Source organism: Podarcis liolepis (genome assembly GCF_965112155.1).
Source record: "Podarcis liolepis genome assembly, chromosome: 10".
NCBI lineage: Eukaryota > Metazoa > Chordata > Lepidosauria > Squamata > Lacertidae > Podarcis > Podarcis liolepis.
The window spans coordinates 53042260-53064745 of record NC_139562.1 but is presented as its reverse complement, the minus strand read 5'-3'; the positions used below and the strand labels follow the sequence as shown (position 1 = coordinate 53064745).

Sequence of the window (22486 nt, the reverse complement as noted above, 5' to 3'; positions counted from 1 at the left end):
ACTCCAGAGAAGATTCAAAAATAGACAACCAGGTAATTACTGTTGGGCCTTTCCATTGTTAGATCAGCACCTCTTGAACCTGAAGACCAAAAAGCTAAAAAGGGAACTGGGCGCGCTCTCTCTCTCTCTCATACAAACTTTTACAGCCTTCCCAATTATCTAGAGTTAAATGCCACTCTGAAAAACTTCTTATGCACTTAAGGCAGTAGGGGATTTGAGATCCTGACCCTTCCTGAAGTTCAGTCTCGCTCAACCTGCCAATACAAACAGACTTTTCAAAATAAAAAATAACCATGGGTTAGGATTGGGTTATGAGGCTACAATCCTAAACCTGCATTCCTATGCACATCTTCTGGAAGGAAGTGTCTACATGTAAGTGGATCTTTGAATTTACACAGAGGGTTGTTGTTTTTAAATGCAAATAGCGTCAGCTGATGGAAATCTCTCTTCTGATGTTGGAATTTGAACTGGGGGGATTTTCATTCGTACCATGTAATTGATTTTATTTGTGAATAAAGTGATTTAAGAATTAAACAAAACCTGGGATTACATTAGGAAACCTCAAAAGGAGAGGTGGTGATCTAAACTGTTGCAAAATGATGTGACATTTCTGAAACAAGGAGGAGTTGTGTTCCTTTCAAACAAACTGTTGTGAACTATGCCCACAAAATACCAACAGCAGCAATTACAGAGGCTATTAATACATTATCTCCAAGCTGTGTTCCTTTTTCCCAGGTACAACACACTGTGACTTGACTACTAAGAAAATACGGTTTCTCTATGGCAAAAGTGCTGAGTTGACAAAAATATGAGCAGACAGCATATTCTCATTAAAGACACAAATTATACAAAACAGGCAATGCATGGGAAGATGGCAGAACTTATTTTACCAAAAGGTAGGATATACTAAGCAAAGACGGGTGCCCCTTGAGCAAATAATAGCTGAGAAATGTGGAATTATCTTCACAGAAGGAGTAGCCCAATTATACTCCATAGTATTTCCCCCTCCCAATAAAAGTAATTCTGAACTTAGTCCAGTAGCCTAGTATTGACAGGAATTCATGGGTAGCACACCCAAGTTTAAGCTTGGGCTGAGTTTTCATGTTTCAAGGCCACCAGGGATAATACTACTCCAGAGGCAATAGTTCTGCAGAGAGAGATTGCCTTGCATCAGTGCACAGTAGGTCTCCAAGCAATTAAAGAAGTTTTCGTTTTATGAGTCTTAAGCCAATCCATTCGTCTTCAGTTTCAAAAATTATAGGCACACCAGTATCCAGAAATACACTGGAAAGTGAGACTAATAAACGAATCATGAATCCTTGTACGAGTGTTCTCATCCACACCATACTTTAGGTTTACTTTTTTAAAATGGGAAAGCTTTAATTTTTTTCTTTTAAATGCATGCTCTTGTTACCTAGTTGTTGCTATTTGTTGTTTGCATTTAAAATATTTGTTGAATGTATTTACTCTTTGCCAGTGTTTGAAATGTTCTAATTCATTCCACCCCATAAAAGACATTGAACCAACTAGAATGGTAAATTAAGAAAAGATCCAACTGCCTAGATTAAAGTCTCAGCTTATAGCTTTCAAGTGGGAAACAGCCTCCCTCTCTTATTTCTAATTCATTAACAGTTCTCAAGATGCATTAATCTAGATTCCTGTGTTAAATGGATAGAATATGTAACTGGACAAGCAATTACAAACACGGGAATGTGCAAAGAAGAATTAGTAGGGCTAAATTGTTTTTTTTTAACAAACTCCCCAAGCTTCTTATAATCTTAGCTGAACTGATTAAACAAAAGATGACAAAAGAATTTGCTTACGGGCAAAGACCTATAACGTTGAGTTCCAGCTCAGAGCAAAAATTTTAAATCCATTTAACTCATAAAAAGGCAGATGTTTTTATGATGGCAAGGGCTAATAATATTTTTATTTAATAATGAGTCCCAACACCAAGGGAGTAGTTACCAAATTATAGGAGATCCAAATTTCCCATTTCTCTCTTGATACCTTCGAAGAAATCCAATGAAAATGGACTAATAAGATTTTCTTCTATCCACCTGTTCAACCTCATCACAGTATGGACTCTTGCTATGAAAGTTTTTTGATTTAGTTCTATTCTATCTATCTATCTATCTATCTATCTATCTATCTATCTATCTATCTCACACACACTTTATACATTAATAGGTAGGTATATTGCTGTGCGCGGTTCGAATCCCCGTGACGGGATGAGCTCCCGTTGCTCGGTCCCTGCTCCTGCCCACCTAGCAGTTCGAAAGCACGTCAAAGTGCAAGTAGATAAATAGGTACCGCTCCGGCGGGAAGGTAAACGGAGTTTCCATGCGCTGCTCTGGTTCTCCAGAAGCGGCTTAGTCATGCTGGCCACATGACCCGGAAGCTGTACGCCGGCTCCCTCAGCCAATAAAGCAAGATGAGCGCTGCAACCCCAGAGTTGGTCACGACTGGACCTAATGGTCAGGGGTCCCTTTACCTTTACATTTATCAGATAAATGTGTTAGGATTTCAATCCAACAGTATTCAATAGTCTAAAACACAAATATTTTTCTAGCTTTACCAGAGTCTTCTAATGAGGTGTTGACATTTACAAACAAAAATTGTTCTTCGCAAAAGGCAGACCTGCATGATACTCTTCAGGAGAAGTCAATCACAGTCATTCATTCGCTGAAACTGGATGAGGTCTTGGAAAGCAGAAAATGAGGTGATGGCTTATTTTACATTCCAAGAATTATTCAACCACTTGTGACTGAAAACAATAACCCAAGGAGGGGATCCTTGTAATAAGCAGGATTTGCTCAAGACTCTCTAGTACAGTTTCTAGTAGAGAAGGATTGGACGGAAGAACAGCAAAGCTGAGGCAAGGTATGTTCAGGGCAGTAAAAATCAAGATCATCAAGCACTGAAATTTTAACTAGCAATATGAGGAGACATTTGAGTGATGTTCCCACTTACTAGGTTCATGTGAGGACCAGAAGTTCCTTGGTCTTCACCCGCCAGTATCTATGTGTTAGTTAGAGACGGCATCCATAAATAAACTAATGCTAATTGCCTGTACAAGCACTACTGAAAATATTACAAGATAGATATTAACAGCATGAACACAATTCTGGACCCATGAACCCATGTTAATGGTGGCTCAGGCTTCCTCATGGCTGCTTGGAATGATGGCAGGTGGCATGAAGAAGTTTAACTTGCTCTCCCTGTCAAGGTACCGACAAATGACAAATATCACCTCCCAGAAGCTGCTAGTTGCAATTCAATGGAAGCTCCCACTAATGCCAATGAAAGTTGCATTTCAAGGGGAAACAGCAGCTTCCAAGAGACATTTTATCTGGCAGGGAGAAAATGTTACATCTCCTAACCCCAACCTTCATGGTCCTGAGACTGCTCAGGCTTCCCCACAAATGCTATTTATATAACCAAAAAAAGAGAGAAAATGTTAACTGCATTTGTGCAATTACTACAATGTCAAGTTTGGTCCTTAGAGATCTTTAAATTAAAGAAAACCTATTTTATCTTTAAAATCAATATAACTATCATGCCGGCATCAAGTGAAGGGTGGAGTCCATATTTCTAGAAAAAAAATATTTGAGAGTCTATGGGACAACAAAAGCCATGACCTCTCAAATTACTCTCCAACACAAAATTAACGTATAACTAGATTAATTTGTGATACATTGTTAGTGGAATGCATGCTGAAAGAACAAGGTTGGGGTTAACAGTTTATATTAGAGTGTGAGTTACAGGAAGTTGGTGTGAACATTTTTCCACATACATGGAGAATGCAAAGAACTTTTTAGTCTAAGTGTGGATTCTGTGTGACTGTTTAATATGATGTGAGAAAAAAACTTACATTAGTGACACCTCTGCAATTATAACAGAAGGAAGAGTGTTGACACTTGGAAAAAATTAAGCTCATGAATGATTTTTTCATAGGTTTTAAGGTCAAAAGAATCTGCAAAGATTCTATCCCTATTTACTATATAATAAAAAGAAATGAAATTGCCGTAGGTTTCACTGTACTATGCCCATTATTTTGAGTTTTGTTGAAATACATTCTCTGTAAAGGTCTGTTTGAACACTGTAATGAGACAGCTGTATGACAAACCACATTTCCTGTAATCTTTTCCACTCCTAAAGCATATATTTCTTTAGATTTATTTCTAATCTGAAAACAATCATAGTTGTGTTTTAACCACTATGTTACAGCAGTATATAATATTTTCCGAAGTGACTTTCGATTACAAATGCACATAGAATATAAAATTTTAAACAAGAATAAAAGATCATTAACCTCATCATGTAATAATGTAAGTAGGATGAATCCTGACCCACTCTACTAAACTACGAACACTGATACAGGCGAAGATATAATCATGCATTACGACCCCAGTTAGAAGCCAAATATCAGGAATGCCTTTACCTTGTTCCCAAGGTTTGATAATGATACACATCTCTCTGAAGAGAACATTCCACAATTGGGGAGCTGCCACCGAAGATGTCTGTCCTCATGATTCCAACCTCCATACCTCCCTCGAAGGGCAAACCAAGTGCCTCAGATGACAAATGAAAGATCCAGGTACTTTCATGCAGGTAGACGTGGTCCCTAAAGTACTGGGGTCCTGAGCTATATAAGGCTTTATAGGTCAAAACCAGCACTTTGAGTTAAACCCACAAACCAACTGAAAGCCAATGCAGCTGGGTCAGATCAGTGTTATATGATCAGACCCCCTTACTCACTGTCAGCAATCTGGCTAATGAAATCTGTACTGGCTGCAGTGTCTGAACTGTCTTCAAAAGTGGCCTCACATAGAACACATTGCAGTGATCTAATCTAGAGGATGCCCAGACAGCGCTGCAGATGCTCCAACAGCTGAAGTTGATGGAAAGTACTCAGTGTCCCCCAAGACTCCTTGTGCCTCCAATGAAACTAGTCAATCTCCCCACAAAGACAATCATACAGGGTGACCAAGGCACTTTGCATACCAAAACCAGGCTTAAACCCAGACTGAAATTAATCTAGAATTGATCTGCTTTTTAAAAATTCTAAAATGGATCTTATAAATATTATTATAAACATAAAACTAAACAAAGCTAATCTGAGGTCCCATACACAATTTGTATGGAACAATTATACAGTAAAAGGGAAGTTAAACAACCAATGTGACCAATTGTCTATTATTCCTCCTTAACCTTCCATGTGTTTGAGGCAACCATCTCTCCTTATCTTCCTACACACATGCAAAATAACAAAATCCATCCATGGTGGTCACTTGCATGTTACAGTATTAGTATATATTTAATAGGTGGATAAACCTACTCACATTTATCACCTGTAAGTTGGTCATCTGTGTTCACCCTCAGTTAATGTTACAACAACTTCCCCTCATTGCCAGAAGGCTGATTCTTAGTGATTCATGCATGAACAAGACTCTCAACAGGAGATAAGTTATTCCTTTCTACATGACTTGGTACCCAGTGTTTGAATCTTGTTTTACAATTTCTGCACACTTATTTACACTTCAAAGTTCTTAGTTTCCTTTTCTGGCTTTGTAAACATCACCATATAACCCATCCACCTCCTGTCTTCATACAGATACCGTCTATGTAAGACTCAAACCATCCTAAGGAGATAGGTACAAGGGACAAGGTAATGACAATAGCACCCCATGCTAAGCAAGTGTAGTAATATTAAGTTCATCCTCCTCTGATGTCTGTCAGTTATTTTCCATATAACTTACTAAAATCGCTGTGTAAAAATTCATGACTCTTAAAATTATTTAGGATATATATTATTTGTTTATTTATTTTATTAAATCTCTATGCCGCCATTCATCCAAGGATCACAGGGCAATTTACAATACAAAAACACATGCTATGTACAGGGGGGAAATACAAAAAAATAATAATACATACTATGTATGAAAAAAAATTAACCATCGCCACACAATATTTTATTTTACTTAAGTTATCTCCAATATTATTCTCTTGATATGCCACACCCCCTTTTCACTTACAGCCACAAGACGGACACTGAGAACGGCTTTAACCTGCCATTCCAGCATTCAAGAGCCTAAGGACTGCTACAGCATCAAACCTTACTCCTGCATCAGCATTGTCCTGAATCTTCTTTTGAGCTCCATAAAACACTTTGTGATGCAGCACTACTGTACTGCTTGTGCCGATTATATGAAATTACTGGCAGGCATATTGCGCTACAGCAAAATTAAGATACTCTGTCTTAGATTAATACCTAAATGTCACACTAACTAGCTGAATTCACTTCTATAATAAAGGCATTCTGGAAGCTAATTCCCGCCCCACCCTGCCCCAAAATAAAGACCTGTGTGCAAAATACCAAACTGATTTTTAGAACCAGGCCCCATCTGTACTATATATTTAAAGCTGTATTGTGCCACTTTAAATTGTCCTGGCTTTCCCCCTTAAAAAAAATAATATCCTGGGAACTGTAGTTTGTTAAGGGTGCTGAAAATTGTCCCCTTGCAGAGCTACAACTTCCAGACTGGTATAACCATCAAAACCTCTTCCTAGGGAACACTGCGAATTGTAGCTCTGTGAGGGGACACAACTCAAACTGCAGTTCCCAGGTTATATAGAGCAAATGGAGCCATAGATGAGCTTAACACAATAGTGTGTGTTAACCTTGACTTACTTTGTCATACACAGGACTTGTGTGGTCTGAAGCTAGTCTCCCACCACCACATTTTTCTTTTCTTTAAAGTCCTCACAAACCATTGCAAATGTGATATATTGCCCTCTCGAAGAATGATGTATTACCTCACGAAATTCTTAACATGTTTTTCAGAACCTAATTACAGCTGCCAATTTGTGATTGGGATTTGAGATTCAGCTTCCTGGTGCTGAATTGTACCTTTATTTTCCTAACTCTAGCCAGAGACACCTTTCTAAACATATCCAGCTTAGCTTTATTTTTCTAAATGTACCTTCAGAAGGTTTATAAAACTGCCTAAAAATACTGGGTGCTGTATATTTCATGTAAAAATGGCACAGAATTGTCACAATGTACGAGAAGACAGGCGCTACTAGAAATTAAAAATTACTTATTTCAAATGGCGCAACCACAAGCAGTGAAGTTATGAAGGATCTAAAAGTGAGGGAGCCACTTGTCAGTGTCACTGGCTTTCATTCCCTTCTTCCCACATACATCCTCAAGCAATCCATCTGCATTACTGCCAAAGACAGCAAAGCATCACATGAGGATCACAGATGGGCAGTTGTATTGCAAGTGCAACACTGTGAAGTAAATACCGAAAAAGGTTTGGTTCCAGCAGTTTTAGGTTTGCGAATATCTGTGCCAACCAAATGTTTTAGCAGCACAATTTCTGCATTTAGTAGATCTTTTTGAGGGAAAACAAAAAATATCCTCAGGCAATATAAGCACTTAATCCTCCACAAACACTGAATAGGGAACAACCTTTTAAATCATCTTAAATATTTACAATGCCATCAGCTTGCAAACTTCCTGGAAATACTTCATGTGTCTTAAAACTTATGCTACTGACAAAACACTAAAAGTTGCGTAAGTAACTAAGTCACCAGAGATTCTCTACAGTTCTGTATATACATATCTAGTTTCTCACCCAGCTGGCACCAGCAGCCTTTCTTAAACTAACAAAGGTCATTTCCTTCTAACCTACTTTTCTTACATTTTGCGTATGAAACAAAGCCAAGAGTTCTACTGACATTTTGCCCAACAATCAGAAGGAAGGGACACAATTAATTTGGAGATGATTATAGGCATTAACTTTCATCAGTTAAATTAAAACTCTACACTAAAGGCAACCAGTATACTATCCCTGGACAGGAAGCTAAAGTGTGCCATGTAAACTAGCTGTCTTTAGTGAATGCCTTGTGCCTCAAGTCGCAAAAAAGAGTTAGGATGGGTTATATTCATCCTATAGAAATATAAAGAGAAACTAGGAATATCAGCATTCAAAACTCATAGAGCTCTAAATTAGTCAAGCTAGGGAAAACCTTCCAAACAACTATATTCCTGTGCAGGCCCTATCTTGGGTACCTACCTTCTTGTTTGTTTACTCTTGTCTCAAAATTGTAAACTGCTTAGGTTTTATTAAGCAGCATATGCATTTTGTTAAGTAAATAAAATAGAATCACAGTCATAGAATTGTAGAGTTGGAAGGGACCACAAGCATCATCTAGTCCAATCCCCTGCAATGCACGATTCTTTTGCATAATGTGGGGCTCGAACTCACAACCCTGAGATGAAGTGTCTCATGCTCTACCAACTGAGCTAGCCAGGACTCTCCCTTCCCTTTATTTATCATAGTGTTGCAAGTCACCAATGTCCAAGCAGTGAAAGAGTCCAGGGGTTCCAGGCACTTTCCCTGGGCCTCTGCTTCCTTTTCAGAATGAGGTACAGCAGAGACTGTGCTGTCTTTATGATATATAGTTTATGTACATACAACCTGAACCTACAATGAAGGGGTTCACAGCATTAACACTCCTTGTTTCTCCAACAGCTGCCGCCTTGAATGCAAGGAGAAATCAAACATTGTGCTCTGCCTCTCTGGTTTTCCAGCCTGCAGCTTTACTTCTAGGTTGCATTACAGCAAATGCTCAACACAAAAACTCAGGTTTTGTCTTTCAAAGAGCCAGAGGAGAGGCTCCACCCATTTGTCATCTGGCACAAAGCCCCCTTTCTTTTTCTTTCTTAATGGCCCATCTTCTTTCCGTTGTTGTTGTTTAGTCGTTTAGTCGTGTCCGACTCTTTGTGATCCCATGGACCAGAGCACGCCAGGCACTCCTGTCTTCCACTGCCTCCCGCAGTTTGGTCAAACTCATGTTTGTAGCTTCGAGAACACCGTCCAACCATCTCGTCCTCTGTCGTCCCCTTCTCCTTGTGCCCTCCATCTCTCCCAACATCAGGGTCTTTTCCAGGGAGTCTTCTCTTCGCATAAGGTGGCCAAAGTACTGGAGCCTCAGCTGTCCTTCCAGTGAGCACTCAGGGCTGATTTCCTTAAGAATGGATAGGTTTGATCTTCTTGCAGTCCATGGGACTCTCAAGAGTCTCCTCCAGCACCATAATTCAAAAGCATCAATTCTTCGGCGATCAGCCTTCTTGATGGTCAAGTGTACAGCACCCACAAACTCATAAGAATACAGTTATTACTAAATAATTTCTGCAATACATATGGAAGAACAATGAGGTGTTTTCCCTCTGAATATTTTAATTTTAACCCAGCACCTTAAAATTGTACAATTACCCACATAAGAATACTACCATGAAATATCAGTACAGCTAAAAGCTTAAAAAATGCAAACCTATACAGTGGTACCTCCGGTTGCAGACAGGATCCACTCTGGTCGGATCCTGAGGTTTCTGCAACTGGAGGGACCGCTTCTGCACATGCGCGTGGTGAAACACTTCCAGGTTTGCCGCTTTCGCAACCCAAAGTTTACATTACCCGAGGGTAACGTAAGCCGAGGTGCTACTGTACATCCTTATCTGACATTAGTAGACATGCATACACATGTTTTAAACATGTGTCGACTTTCAGTCACGAGCAGACATCCTGAACAAATGAGAGTTTCTATTTCTGTTCTCTCTGGAAACTTTCCTCTATCTTATTCAGTCTGAACTTATTGCTAATGTTTATATCTAGATTCTCGTTTGTTGATTTTCACAGCCCTCATCTACAATCCAGGCCCTCCTTTATCTTAATCTCAGTCCTCAACACATTACACCTTAGATCTTATATCATTTGGAAATTGAGCTTCTTTTCCTACTGTCAACGACTGCAAAAATGAATAAACTGCTGAAATTAACAGAGGATACCAATGCTACTCAAGAGTAGACCCACTGTGATCAGTGGGCTTAAGTAAACTATTCACTGATTTCAACATTACAATAACTCTGTAATCATTTGGAGTAATTAGGAATAAAAAAGAAGTCTGTGGTAACTAGTGCTCATGTTTGGAATTAGGGGCTTCAAACAACAATAGTACTATAGGGTTAAAACAAAAACCCTTTGTACAGCTTTCTCATTAAACCCATCTATTTTTCTGTTCAGGAATATTTAAGACCTGCATTGCTTTGTGACGGATCTCTGTTAATTAGTTCAACATTATTGGTGTTAATAAAATACACAAACACCCCCCATAGAGCAGATGGCTCCTGCAATTACACATCTTATCTACAGTATTTGTGATGCTGCCGTCTTTTATATCCTTTTGGTTGAAGATGGGCTTATGTAAATGGTAGAGTAGCAATCAATATCTAAGTTTCTATTTCCTCATATAAATCCTGTCTACTTCCTGGAAATACAAACATATACTTACTTATATATACTTAAAATAATGTAAAAATGTATCCCATATAGCAAAATTTCAAGCGCAAATAAACTTTTGAAATGCTAATACAATATTGTTAGGAAGGTTGTGCACCACACCCAATTTCTGCTGAGGGGGGTCCAGGAGCTTACCCAGGGTCGCATTTCCATTGGGTGTCAAGATGCAGTGCAGTATCAGATTCCAAGACATCTCCATGTCTCTGTCCCAGCCAGCCAACCAACCAAGATGGTTCTGACCTTCAGCCCCCACATGGCGTTCTACCTATTTCATCCATCTTGTTCCCAGAACGCTTGCTCCAATCCAAGCCTCTGTGTTCCCCACTGTGGGCACAGCTTGCCCCTCCTGTTTTCAATCCTAAACCTTTCTCTGCCCACGGTAAGCATGACAACTCTTGTTTTGTACAGACCCAAGGAAACCTCTGTGATGCGTAGATGCCTGGCCATTGTTTCATCATGGCTTGCATTCAACCATCCTGGCCAGGCTAGTTTGCATAGGATAAACCCAGGGATTTCCATATTTGGCACAGTTCAGGAGAACTGTCCTTCAATGTCCTAAATATTATCTGAATTCTACCATTTTACTAATTTCTAATGTTTACTAACTCTAGATCTGTAACAATATTGAAATAATACATGCATACACAAATTTACAAGTCAATTCTTGGCCCCAGATCTGCTGGCTGGATAAGGTTAGGATTAGGTCCATGGAAATCTACACTGGCATATTTCTACCAGTGGTGGTGGTATGGTGTGGTGTTTCCACCAGCAGTAGCTAGCATTAAGCCTCAAAATGGGGCATTCTAGTGGTGGGGAACACACAGAACAGAAGTGGCCTCTGATTCACTGGGTCTAAAGTTCCTGCATCCTGCTGAGTTGGCCTATCCTGAGCCCTATCACCTACACCAACCTGGAGCTCACATTTTTTTTCATTTATTTATTTACGGCTATTAGCCCATAAAATATGTACAAACATAAAAAAGCACAAAGGCTTAAAAACCGAAATATCTGACAACAGAAGGTGAGCACTGCGATGCAAGGGTGGGTCATTGGGCAGAGCCAAGTAACAGGATGTGGCCCGGAGAGCTCCAAGGGACGGTTCACAGAAAAGGAAAACTGAAGACGAGATCCGACATGCACTCTCATCATAACTGTCCGATTAGATTTTGATGTTGTTGTTGTTTTTTGGTGGTTTTTGCGTGTGAGATAACCGCATTCAGGAATCTCGCCACCTGCAGAGTAACAGAAGGATCTGTATCCTGCAAAAGCAGTGCGGCGTGTGACTCAACAGGCCTGCTAACCAAGCGCAGTAAAGCAGGGCCCAGGAATTTAGTCCTGGCTATGGTATGTAGGGGACAGTTGAACATTATATGTGGAAGAGATTCAACAGTTTTCCCATCACACACGCATAGCGGAGACACCAAACCCTTGGAAAATCTGTGGCTCAGCAGGTTCGATGGAAGGACATTGAACCTTGCACGAATAAATGCAAGTCGGTGTGGTACTGATGAAAGAGATGACATGTATGATGGAAGGTCAAGTGGTGGGGTTATTCCGTGATACCTGGGGGAGCAGACACCCCCACCTCTGGCAAGGTTGTGTTGATTTTCAATGTCTGCTAATCTTTGCTCAATGAGGCTTTTAGCTGAGCGTAAGTTCATCTTTAGGGAGTCCGCTGGGGAAATTCCGATGCTCAGAAGTTTGGCATGGATTTTTCCTACCCACGGATTAACAAATTCGTCCCGCCAGAGGCACTGAAAAAGGTAATGGTCGGGAAGCCTATGCCAGCTGGACAGCCAATAGCCAAAGACTCGCTTCCAGATGACAGTCTCCAATGTTGCAATCCTTAACTCCAGACGTATGGCTGCGTTGCTCACACACATGGGGAGTTTCAGGAGGCGACGGAGAAACTGATTCTGCAATGTCTCCAGCGATGTTAAATTGGACCCAGGGGCCCAGAGCGGGGCAGCATAGCAGAGGGTGGAACCTGGAGCTCACATACGTAAGTCCTCTTCCCTCATTGGCCTCAATGGGAGGGAGAAAAGAGCAGTCCCCCCCCCTCGTCTCCCACCCAAGCCAGAGCAAGTCAGCAGAGTTTTGTCTACAGTTTCTCACTCCATACTGCAACTCACTTTGGATTGTGCTGCAAATGTGTAAACTGGTACAGCAGCATAGCCAAAAAACAAAAGAGGTGGGGGGGAGAGAGACTTTCTGGGTACATACAAGCTAAAATTAAGACAGGGAGGCATTCCTAATACACACAAAATACAAAATTGCCTATTGAACTAGTTGGGAATAATCAGAACTAGCCAGCGTGTTGCGTGTTGCGTGCAGTGAAGCAGCTGCCTCAGGCTTCCATCACCAGAATGCCCCCCTCTCCCCACATTTTGGTGGGAGGGACTGCATTCTGGGGCACAGCAAGGCCTTGTGGAATGTTCCCCCTCTCATCAAGTTCAGCCAGAAGGGGGACGTTCCAGAGGTGGTGTGGCAGCAGGAGGTAGCATATTCCAGTTTTGCCTCAGACGGAGAAATGGAATGGGCCTAAGAATAGTTATTATACCTGGAGCTTAGTGCTCTTCACCAACAAATAACCTTTATGAACTGCACTGGGCAAGGCTTCTAGAAGCTACAGTGGGGTACTATTATTAACTGATAGATAGTGGCTGCAAGAAGCATTTCATCATCCACTTGGGCAAATGTAGAGCTGTACAATTATCACCTGCTGCATTTTGTTTTGTGAAGGACACTCTCAGACAGTTATCATGATATCAGAGATAGTGTTTTGAAGCTTCATTATGAGCTTACAATAAACACCAACTTTGGCCTTATGTACTGTACTATTAAATTGCATCATTACATTATAATACTGTACTTTTAATTGCTGCCTGGCTAGTCTCTTTATGCTCATATAAAATAAATTGCAAATGAGATCCACAAATCCTGAAATACTGCATTATTTACGAAGATAGGCCACCATTCTGGATATTAGAAATGCCTCCCCATCTAAATTTCAGGCTCATATGGTACCCTTTGTTCATACCCTTTTGCTTTTATCACAAATCTTCCTCTTATTATGGCTTGACTGCTACACTGAACTCTGTGACCAAAGTTTCCAAGACGTCTTTATACCTCATGCTGGTGTTGCCTTAAGTGAGGAAAGTAAGGCTACTTCAGAATATTAAGGGCTCCTGCACCATGTTCTGCACAGTATAATGTGTTAGGGATGATCTACATAACACATGGAAGACACTTAGGGTATGTATACATTAAAAGCAGTAAAGCAGTTTTTCTTGCTGCATTTCCCACTTAATTTTGCAAATCCTGTTTCTATTCCACCTGCTCTCTGACCATAGTTTCCCACTACCACCACTACCACCTACCCCAAATCCTACTGGTGAAGCTTTTGGCCCTCCAACTCTGCCGCCACGCCCCCTGCCTAGCATAGATCATCATCCTGCGGCTGCAGCAATGATCCTATCGATACATCTTCCCAATGAAATGGGATTTATTCCCGAATAAGAGAGGAAAAGTCTAAGTGAACACATCCCACAGCTGATGATTAAACTCTTTCTTAGCATTTGTAGCCCTTCCTTCGACAGTTTTGAAGCCAGAGTGAAACTGGATTTGGGGAAACCACATGAAAAAGCAGTATTTCAGGGGGGGAAGTGGATTGTGGGTAATGGTGAGTAACGTCATATGTACAAAGATTTAAAACACAAGGGTGAAAACACACTGAAGCCAGTGTAAAGGGTAATAATGTGTATATACCGTAAATTGCTTCATGCAGCTGACAGGATGCTTATTACCTTCTTAGGGTGGGGAGGTTTGGATGCAAAGAGCCCAATCCATTTGATGCATCAATATACACTAAAAACTTACCATGCAAAAAAAGCCATCCATGTGGCAGCTGTAATATGAAACCAGCTTTGAATTTCTAGAAGTCAATACAAGTGTGGGCAAAATGGATGCAAATGAATCTGCACTAAGTAAATTGCACAGAGTGCGGAACAGGCAGCTGAGCTAACATATTGTTAAAAGAGATTTCATTCTTCTTCTGCAGCACTGCTAATGACTTCTGCTGTTTTAACACGGGGCAGGGGGTTGTGATGCCTAATTCATCTGTGTTTACAAAGTGCTGTACAATTTTAAGATAACATAAAATGAATTGGCAGTAATTTCTTTATTCTCAGTATCCTAAACTGTCAAAGTACCTAGGCCAGAGAAACCCATGCTGCTACTCTACCACCACCATCCACAGAACTGGAATCCAGCACTTTTTCATTCAGCAGGATAGTTAACACTATAGAATAAATTTTACAAAACAGTATGATGTGCACATGAAATGCTTGTTTAGATTTTCTACAAACACATGTTCTGCAGTGTATTTGACTTATAGAATTCATCGTCAGGAATATGCAATGCAACATATTTTTGAGTTCATCAACCTGGGAGTTTGGGGGAGGGAATACAAAGATCCTCCTAGCCAATATTTTATCTGATTTCAAATCAACAAGAAAAAGTTACAGCTTCTACTAAATGCAATAATAAAAATACTGCATGCTACCCACACACACATACGAAAAAAGGCATCAGATCCTCAATATTAGTCTGTCAATCTTTATGCAATCCATAACACCATCACTCGCATCTGCTCTGAATTTGATGCTACAGTGGATGGAGCTCCATTGGAAATGTCCAGAGCATTATGAAGTTTAGTTCTGTTGGATCAGTTTAAGTTACTGAAGTCCCAAGGATGCAGTGAGGACACTTGAAGGGGTCTGGACAACCACACATTCTCCTTGACCCTTGTCATTCATATCCTGTAAGTGTTAGCCAGGAAGGATTGACTGCGTGGATTGAAGGGGAAGTTAGTGCCTCTTTACAGAAAGGTGTAATGTCTATTGCCTTGAAAGAGGTGGCAATATATCCCTTCCATGGGCCCAGGGGTGCATTGATAGCTATTGGCAGTGTGCTAACATTCCTTTTGGAGGGTCAAGGTGACTGAGAATGTGGTGGTTGACCAGACACAAAGTATGTCTGGAGGAAGATGATTATCTAGACCCATTTCAATCTGGCTTCAATCTGGGTTTAGCACCGAAACAGCTGTACGTCATCCTAACTAACCTGTGTGGGGAGAAATACTGTATGCATTTACTAAAACATTTACTGCTGTATCATGAAAATGTATCACAGAGGTGTACGACAACATAAAACCAAACAATAACATCATAAAAGCAAGAGGAAATTAAAAGCAAACATCAATAGAGCATTGTGGTGGGTGTGCTCCTAATTGCCTGCATAGGCCTAGTGGATTAGAACAAGTTTTCAGCAGGAGTTTAAAAGTTGGCACAGATGGAGCCCGCTGATACCACTGACCTCCTGGAGTGACTGCAGGTTGGGAGCTGGATGCACTATTACTGCATCTATCTGCAAGTCTGGGAGGCTTTTGCTCAGATTCTTGGCATTTGCGCTATGGCATTCTGGATTTCATTTAGTCTCCCATGCTTTTTAACATTCATATGAACAGTGAAGTTCCAGTTCAGACCATAGAGGAGAGGAAAAAGCAAGGTATGAAATCACACAGATTAAGTCTACAGTTGATAGCAGTCTGAGACACAGAATATTAAGGTGTGTAGAGTAGGTGTGGTTTATGGTTGTTTGTTTTAGGCCATGTGTATGGCAAAGTTAAAAAGTAAAAGGGAAATGACGCCATATTTCCTTTCCCATTCTCCACATTATACTGCTATAAAATGCTCAGCAGGTAGTGTTTGGGGGTACATGTGGAATTATTTCTATTTTCATTCCTCAATCTCACTGTAAGACTTGACAGCACTACTAAGTTCTTGCTTCGGACCCCTGAAATTCCAAAACAGAAGCACTTCTATTAGAAAGTAAAGATACATGGCAATACTACACTGCAGGTCCCACCTGCTGGTACCAATTCATAATCAAACTTCTACTTGTCCACAAGAATGACAAAATAAAGATCTTTCATTTTTGAGATAAGCATATTTTAGAACTGTGTAATCTGAAGGATGAATATAGTGGACCTATGTTCAAATCCATACTCAGTAATAGACTTGGTATATTATTTTGCGGAACCTGCCATAACTCGCTCTCAGTACTTTCATATGAATATTTGGGCTTGCTATCTCTGAACTGGGTGTGGAGAAAGCAAACCATATTTTGCCAATGTTGTCTAAAATAAGTTCCATCCTTATTTTAGACATCATGATATAGCGGTATATCACAGTGTTTAGCTGGTGATATATCACAATGCTGAAAACCAGATATCTCCCAGCCCTAAATATTATCATAAATATATACACATCATTATGCACATATCTAGATATACAACCTTCACTGTAAGAAATGTAATAATCTGCGAAGTCCTACGTGCTCTCAAAAATTAAAGATATAAAAGCATTAACAGAAGAATCAGAGTGAACTAACTTAAGTTTTGATGTGGAATGATTTCACTATGAGATTCAAGAGGTGTATCTAAATAATTTTGTACAAATAGTACTTCTCTCACTACTGACTGGGTTGCAATGTTTGGTTTTAGTTCCGATTAGGAAATGAAAATGCAAGTCCTCCCTTTATGTAATCTAAAATGTTCCATTAGGAGCAAAACATTGTAACTAATTAGACACAGATTACTGAAAGTCAAGAGAAGCAGTGTTCTGGATGAGATGAAGGTTTCAGCACCAGTGATCACCAACAAAGTAAATTAAATCATTTCCCCTTTCCAGTGCCCACATCTTCACCTACAGGCCTGGGCTTATTGCCAAGCATAATATTAATATTCTCTTGTGGAAAAGGTGTGAAAATTTGCCAATATAAAGTACGGGCAAAATTATTTGCTTCCCTTCTCCAGCTTTCTAGCAGAAATTAGGGATGTGAATGTTTCCCCCCCTGCGCACACAGTTTTCAAATTTTCCTGTGAACTTGAGATGTGCAAATTTTTCAGAAGGAATGCTTGCGCTAAAATCATTCATCCTGCTCCAAGCAGTAAACTTCCACGGAATTTTTTTCTGTTCAGCTAGAATTCCTCCTCTACATTCATATGAAGGAACAGGCATGAATTCAATCCAGTCCAATATCAGAAGAAAAGAATGAATGGGGGAAAGAATGAAAGGGGCGCATCAGAGACAGACTGTCCAGTATTTGGGGGTCACCAGTGCATTGTGGGAAAATGTGCTTCTATACCTCCCTTCTGCCTATTCTGTCCCAATTGACAAAGAAGTTTGCTGATTGTCATTCACAAATGGGAGAGAATTGATAAGTGAATTAAGAGAGTGAGTTATACTTTGAACACACCATGGACAATATTAAGTACTCAATACTAGCTAAGAAAGGTTCACTGAAACACTTACATTTCTTTCAGCTCCTCTTTTCTCCTATTTTTGCAAGAGGACTTCTTTCTTTCTGCTTGTAATGGCCTTTCCTCAATCACTTGGCTCTCAAAAAGTTAAGAAATGAGGTCCCTTCAGAGACAGTGAGTTATCTGCATGACAAAGAACAGAGAAATGTTTAGATCTGATAGCCTGTTTTATACTAAATTGTTCCTGTGGGTTTTTCAAACCATTCCCAGCTCCCTTTCATTTATTACAGAAAAGTTTCATTGCATATTTATGCAGTGTATTAAGCTGAGGAATAAAGAACTTATATATTTTTGCCAAACACCTGAAAACCAAGACAGACAGGTAAATTAACACTGTCCTGAAGGATATTTATAAAGGAAAGTTTTAACATAACACAACCGTGCTTAGAAAATTACATTTCTTCCTGCAATATTTTAACCCCAAATTTATCTTGGGATAGCTTTGGCAGAACTCTGGGATCACTCTGGAAACCTTGCATTACAATTTGTAGAAATGTATGGGATAAGATATACAACGAACGTAAGACTTAAAGTTCCAAAGTAGAATATTGTGTATGGCAAATTTTGTCCACTACCACCTCAGTTCCTTTTATTCAAGGTACACTTACTCCTCACTCAAACTTTCATATCCACCCAACCTAACCAACAACCCATACATTGTTCCATTGGTTGTTAATAAGGAAACTTCTACAACTATATATTCTTCTACAAGTATATATACCTCTTCCACTCAGCAAGGAACTATATCAACTCCTTGTCCAAGCAACCCTTCTAAAACTACACTAGCCTAATGGTGTGTCAGGCTTCTCTCCCCCATGCTTTGTAAGGAGGGGTGTGTGAATCTGAATTTATGATATGGTTTATCTCTTTAGATCGTGGCATGAGTATAAGATTGACATAACTCTAATATGACATGAGACCCTCCATGATTAGCTTTAGTGACTATGGAAGCAGCCAGATCCCAGCCCCCTGCTGAAAGGCATTTGGGCATATCCTGAGATCACCTACATCTGACCTAAAAGTTGTCAAGTACAGGATACTCAACCTCTCAATGGGATCCATCCACACAATGGTAAGACCACTTCCCTTCCCCAGGGGGTGTCATTGCAGGCATGCATCTGGGACCTCCCAGTGACCCAGCAGTGGGCAGAGGGATGCCACCCACATCATTAGGACTCCTAGCCATGTCACGCCACCCCCCGGCTGACCAATTGGGTTAGCCGGGGTGTCTGTGGCTGATGCTGTTTAAACTGCAGCGCGGCTGGGGGGGGGGGCTCCATTTGCCTTCTTGTCGGATCTCCCAGTCCACCCACCCTCTTTTTTAATGCACTGTTTGACTCTGGCCTTGCTATGGACTAATGTCGGTTACCTGGTTGTTGGGGGCTAGGCAGGAATTTTCCCACTTGACAGATTGGCACCAGCCATTTGGTTTTCACCTACCTTGTAGCAATCATCACAACTTTGTAAGGTTAGCCACTGGGTAAGCCTTGTTTATGGGAGGGGAGGCTGTTGCCTCCACCTGCCCCTCCTCATTAAGGGTATCCCATTAAAGGGATCCAGGGATGCAGATCCTGGCCAAAGGCTGGGCGTGGGCTTGAGCCATGCCACGACCCCATTTGTGATCCTTGGGGATGCTCTTAATTGCTGTATATCATAGGGTTCCCCCTATCGGTGGTTGACCCTTCAGAGACTTCCTGCAAACGGGCAGTAGTCAGGATATGGTCTGGCTTCACCCAAATGCCTAAGCCAAACCGCTCACATCTGTAACCAATAAAGTTGTGGTCTAATTTATCCCAATTAATCCAATATATTCATGTCTGTGTGTTTATTTCTGAGGGAACTGCAGGGCCCGGGGCCTCACCACACCACACCACAAAAGGTGATGTGAAGACAAACAGAGAGATGGCAGGTTCAGGTAAATTGCTCACTGTCACAATTCTTTCAACTTTTGTTAAACAAACAGAAACAGGGTGACCAAATATGGGCAAGGTGAGAATTAAGCAAAGTAACTATAGAAATTGTAGGAAGCGCTTATTTCATAGCCCCCTCCTGGCAAAAAGTATAAAAAAAACCATTAGATACAAAAGTTAGTTAGCTCCAACTGGACAAAAGTTACCCAGAGCTCTCTAAGACTCTGCACACTACTGCTTCCCTTTAAGGCAAAATTGTCATTCCATGCTTCTGTAGGCCTTTTAGAATAGTTAGGGATTATTTTGTACTTTAATCAAAGTGCGTATGTATTGTTATTTGCTACTTGCTTAGTCAGTAACTTTGCTGTCATCATCAACCTTTTTATTTGACCGTCAGTCAGAAAAAAGTACATTTGTCAATACACAGTTAAAAGCTCCAGGAAGATTTTAGAACTTAGTCAACACTAAAATGGGCTAAACAGATAGCCCCATATCAATACAATCAATTAAAGTCTTGCGACGCTTAAAAGCTAAAAAAAGAAATTTGGCCACCAAGGAGGGTATAGCTCTAGTGACGTTATTCAGCAACTGTGAAACCTGGTTTAACTTTGCTATCTAAATCAGCATTTTTATATATTCTGTCACTCCTATTTTATATAATAAACCAAGCTTTCTTTATCTCTTTGTGTGAGAGCTTCTTGTGGGCATAAGATTAAGGGTTAACATGCATCCGTAACAAGCGCACATCATTACTCCAGCAAAAGATCCTAAACCTCTCAGCAGTGTGTATATGAACATACATGAGTGCTGGCGGTGCACATGTGAGCCCAAATACACACACTTTAACAGATTCACTCTCTAAATACCCTTTATGAACAAAAGGAACCATTCATACCTATACAAAACAGAAGGTAGACCTGCATAATGGAATAAAGTAAAATCCTGCAGGCAAGCAGGCAACAACTTCTGATACTGCTCTATGGAAGCTACTGCACACATCTCCTTTTTCAACTCCAGGAGAAAGGAAATGTTCTGGCCAGCCTGAAGTACTGGTCTGCCAATAGTTGCAGGATGGCTCTACTGTCATTTCTACACCCTTAGCAAGTACCCAAGCTTTTAATCTTATTTTTAGAGACCCTGAAGGATGGGCAAGTAGTGGGAAACCTGAGGCACAGGTCTGTTAATAGTGGTGAGGGTCATGATTGTATACAATCAAATCTGAACGTCGACATTTCTAATTTCCAAGTTATAAGGGTTTCTTAAATTATTGTAATTGCTTTACATCATCATCCTTGTATCTAATACCAAACTTAGGTAGTCGAATGCCTATCCTTTTGAAAGTGAAATGCAGCTTCCCCATAAAAAGTTAGTAGGTTTTTCTTAAGTACACAGTAATATGTTAGCTTCCAAATTAAAAGATTAACCATTTTTTAAAATGGTTGTACTTGTACTTGGTAGCTTTCAGGGCATACAGAATGTGAGGTAAACAGTAAGATGGAATGCCCTCCCATCAGATGTAAAGGAAATAAACAACTATCTGACTTTCAAAAGACATCTGAAGGCAGCCCTGTATAGGGAAGTTTTTAATATCTGATGTCTTACTGTGTTTTAATTTGTTGGAAGCTGCCCAGAGTGGCTGGGGTAACCCAGTCAGGTGAGTGGCAAATCTATCATCATCATCATCATCATCATCATCTGCTTTAATGTGAATTTTAAAAGTTATTTCCTTTATTAAATTAGCATCATAATCCACAAACAAATTTTGCAAACTCCAAGTTTGTCCCGGCCCACTTATAGCCATTATATATTTTATTTATTCTTAAACTATACAATTCAACAATTGCATAGGGGGCTATGTCTGACTTCTAGAAAGTGTCTAGAATTTTACAAAGGTATCCATTTCTACTGTTTCTGTTCTAGATACTAACAAGTATCTATACACATCTCAGATGTAAACTCCAATGAGTTCAATTAGACTTGTTCTTAAGTACGTATAGGACTGTAGCCTAAATAATGCATAATGTCCTCTATGAATTGCCAGATCAGGATTATACACTACTGCATATATTCCTATATTCCTGGCCTGGTTGACAAAGACAAGAGCAGACTGCACAAGCGTCTGAGATCCCAGAGGGGAGCTCGCAGCCATTTTGCTACTCCCTGGTCCCTTTCTTTGCAGCACCGTGCCAAGCTAAGACAGGAGGGGTAACCAATATATAGAGGGTTACCAATGCATAGATAATTGCCAAGAAAATCCAACACTGTCACATTTGATTTCAAAAGAGGAAACTTCCTCAAAACAAAGGCATTGGTTAAAAGGAAGTTGAAAGGGAAAGTCAAGAGGGTCAATCACTACAAAATGCCTGGGCTTATTCAAAACCACAATGAAAGCTCAGCAGGAACAGAAGTCTTGTCCAAGTGAGGGGAACAAAAAGGAACATCAAAGTCTTGAGGTACAACAAGGTTTCAATATTGTTTCATTTACCTTTCTGTCAGTCTCACCTGGCCATGCACAGAGTAAGCATGTAAGTGGCCCACATGAAATGAAAGTCTGACCCATTCTCGTCCCGACTAGTGAAAGCCAGTTGCAAGATGGTGGGTCCTGTATTATCTGAACTTGTTCTTTTTCAATCAGGCAGCATGCCAATAGCCTCAAATCTGCAGGCAGCTATTACCCTGCCTCCAGCCTTCCTCTTTAGCTAGCTCAAAGTTACTAAAATCACACATCAATATCCTAAATCCCTGCTTTTCAAATGGTTTTCTCATTCGAATATACCCTGTATATAAACACATAAACCTAAGGATTTTAATTACTTCATTTT

At 40.2% G+C, this 22486-nt stretch overlaps 1 protein-coding gene across 22 annotated transcripts in view; it reads right to left on the bottom strand.

Moving 5' to 3' along the window:
• The window catches only part of FOXP2 (forkhead box P2), a 361843-nt gene that overhangs the window by 297038 nt on the left and 42319 nt on the right, over window positions 1-22486 (bottom strand). For 18 of the 22 annotated variants that reach the window (XR_014516587.1, XR_014516588.1, XR_014516589.1 and 15 more), the window contains exon 2: window positions 17747-17877. The exons of 3 other annotated variants lie outside the window; for them this stretch is intronic. The gene's annotated coding sequence lies outside the window, so the exon portion shown is untranslated. Of the gene's footprint in view, window positions 1-10610; window positions 10743-17746; window positions 17878-22486 lie in introns of those variants that run through there. One more of the 22 variants, XM_083463466.1, reaches the window with a different exon arrangement.